The 2973-nt window shown below is 41.7% G+C and overlaps 1 non-coding gene across 1 annotated transcript; it reads left to right on the top strand.

The window, feature by feature from the left end:
* Positions 1-2412: 2412 nt before the first annotated feature.
* On the top strand, positions 2413-2520 carry LOC141615610 (small nucleolar RNA R71). Its single transcript, XR_012530022.1, has one exon. It is a non-coding gene; the product is annotated as a small nucleolar RNA R71 (small nucleolar RNA).
* The last annotated feature ends 453 nt before the right edge of the window (positions 2521-2973 follow it).

The following is a 2973-nucleotide window of genomic DNA, read 5'->3' as shown; positions in this document are numbered from 1 at the left end:
CAAATAATCCTATCCAATATTGCCCTCCCCGGCAACGGCGCCAAAAACTTGAAATGCTTTTTATTTATAGCTTCGCAAGTGTACGAAGGGGGTTGTAGCTTGCAAAGGTCGAACCCTAGGGATGAAATTATGGTTCTAAGATTACTTGTTTAAACTACTAGTTTAGTTCAACCTAATATGATGGATTGGTAATGAGATTAACTAAGGAGACTAAGCTAAGCAATTAAGAGTAGAACGATTATTAAAATGACAGGGAAAGAACTAGGAGTCCGGGTTCACTTACATAGATAAACCAGGGGTCAAACATAGATCAATAACATCCAAGAGCAACACAAAAGGAAAGGCCAATCTCTCGATGTGGGCTAACCCTAGCCTAAGATTGAATAAGTTCTCACTCAATTAACCCAACCGAATATTTTATCATGTAATTTCCTAAGTACTAGTCAAGCTCTAACCCAACAACTAGAAAAAGATAGTGAAAACACCTAAACTCTCATTCAAGTATTTTCACAAAAACATTATGTGCATGATAAAACCAACAAGCATATACTCAATGTTTATACTCTTTCTATGTCAAAACCCCAACCTTATAACTCTATATAAGATTCCTCTTCATCCTAGTATGAAACTACTCACACATGTTTACAATGGTAAAGGATGAGGATTTAAGCATAGAACAAGCAAAGGAAAATATGATTATAAAGTAAACTAATTAAGCAACTAAATATGTAAACAAATGAAAGATGAACAATAATAGAGGAAAGATTATACCAATATTGAAGACAAAGTTGCAATCTTTGATTAAATAGAAGAATAATCTTCACCAACCTTCAATTAACAATCCAATACTAAATGTAAACAATTGATAACAACTAATTCTAAGCTAATCTATGAAGTAATTAATGTTTGATTAAGGAAAGATTAAGGATTTGATTAAGGGTTTGCATAAGATTAAGGAAATCAATTCAGATCTAAGGTTGTGTGTACAAATGATTAAGGGAGGGGGTATTTATAGGTTGCACCACAATTAGGGTGAAATTACAAAGAGGCTTCAAAATGCGAAAGAGGGGTCCCAGCCGGTCGACCGGCTGCCGGTGGTCTGACGAGCTGGGAGTTCCCTGTAAGAAATAGGCTGGAATTGAAGTCATCTGGGGCCTCTGGCCGGTGGACCGGCTGCCGGTGGTCCACCGGCTAGGAGCTCATTTGACTTCTCTTCCTTTTGTTGCCTTTTGTGCTTCACTTGTACTCCCAGCCGGGCGACCGACTGCCGATGCCTTGCCCGGCTGGGAGTTCGCTGGAAATTTTCTTCCTTTCTCCCTTTCTTCTTGTTCTCCCAACCGGGTAGCCGGCTGCCGGTGGCCTGACCGGCTGGGAGCTCTCTGTAACCTTTCCGCCAATTTGTCATGTTAAGTTTGTTGGGGGAGTCCCAGCCGGCTGACCGGCTGCCGGCCTACCGGGTGGGAGCTCATCTCAGCATAACTTCTTCCTTTCTTCATACTTGGCCTTATCAAACCGTCTCTCTTGCTCCGATTCCTCCATCTCCGCCTCAAAACCTGCAAGAGGAGCATAATATCATAGTCTAGGGAGTCGGGGTACCAAATGCAAGGAAAGACGTATCAAACCGACTCAAATTGTGTCGGAAAGTATGAAAATAAGGGAGGAAGTTGGTGCAAATGAATCCTATATCAGTGAGCCATCAAATAGGATTGACCCTTAGCCAATTGCATTACCAAAGCTTCAAATTTGCCCCCTTGGTCATTTTGTTGGGGATTTTGAGGTGGTGGACCTTGTTGTTGGAAGTTTTGTTGCGGTGGTCTTTGTTGTTGGTTTTGAAAACCCGGTGGATTAGCAAATCTTTGTTGTTAAGGGATGAAGTTATTTTGTGGTTGAGGCACAAAATTTTGTTGGGGCTGAGGGTTAAGCACATTGTTGCTTTTGTGAGACAAGTTCGCGTGAAATTTTGAGTTCGAGTTATAAGTATTGGAAAATGTACCCGGTGGATAAGAACTTTGTCTAAAGGCTTAATAAGCACATACCTCCTCTATATTAGCTTGGCATAGAGCGGCATAATGACCCGCACCTCTGCAACCTTCACAAACAATGATTTGAGTAGTAGAGGACACGACATTGAGTTGTTGAAGAGAATGTTTAGCATCCCGTTCCGCTAATTGTTGTTGGAGTAATAAGAGTTGAGTTTTCAAAACGGTGGTGTCGGAAGCTTCTTCTTTAGCTTTAGTAGGTGTACTCTGAGAATGGACATATTGCGCGTCATGGATTTCCATGGATTCAGTTGTGGCATGAGCAATATCGGTGTCAATTTGATCAAACCGCCCATTGTTGGCGAAATCTAGAATCCTTCGGGACTCGGCACAACATCCATTATAGAATGTTATAGCTAGGAACCAAGCATTCAACCCATGATGTGGGCATTGCCTTTGCAACTTCTTGTACCTCTCTCAAGCTTCATATAAGCTCTCAAGAGCATGTTGACGGAATCCAATGATTTGGCTCCTTAAAGTTTAAGTTTTCTCCGGTGGAAAAAACTTTTGATAGAAAGCAAGAGCCAATGTCTCCCAATTGGTGATTCCCATGGCGGTGCGATCAAGGCTATTGATCCATAGCTTTGCCTCGTCCTTCAAAGAGAAGGGGCAATATATTTCCCTTATTTGGGATTGAGTGACACCCGTTTACCGAATCATGGAGCAATAGTCACAAAAGTTTTGCACATGCAAGTTGGGATCCTCCAAAGGACTTCCCCCAAATTGCTTTCTCTACACAAGGCTAATAAAAGCCGGTTTGATCTCGAATTCCGGGGCGGTAATATGAGTAGTTGTAATACCGGCCAGAAGCATAGTCGTGGTGGGATTGAAATGATCGGAAAGTTTCACCATCTTTTTAGTTGGAGATGGTGATGGTGGTGGTGGAGATGATGAACTAGAAACCTCATCCTCTTCAAGAGCTTTAAGATCGTCT

This window comes from Silene latifolia, chromosome 11 (assembly GCF_048544455.1).
Source record: "Silene latifolia isolate original U9 population chromosome 11, ASM4854445v1, whole genome shotgun sequence".
Taxonomy (NCBI): domain Eukaryota; kingdom Viridiplantae; phylum Streptophyta; class Magnoliopsida; order Caryophyllales; family Caryophyllaceae; genus Silene; species Silene latifolia.
Note: the sequence above shows the minus strand (reverse complement) of the source record. Positions and strands in the feature narration are given on the sequence as shown.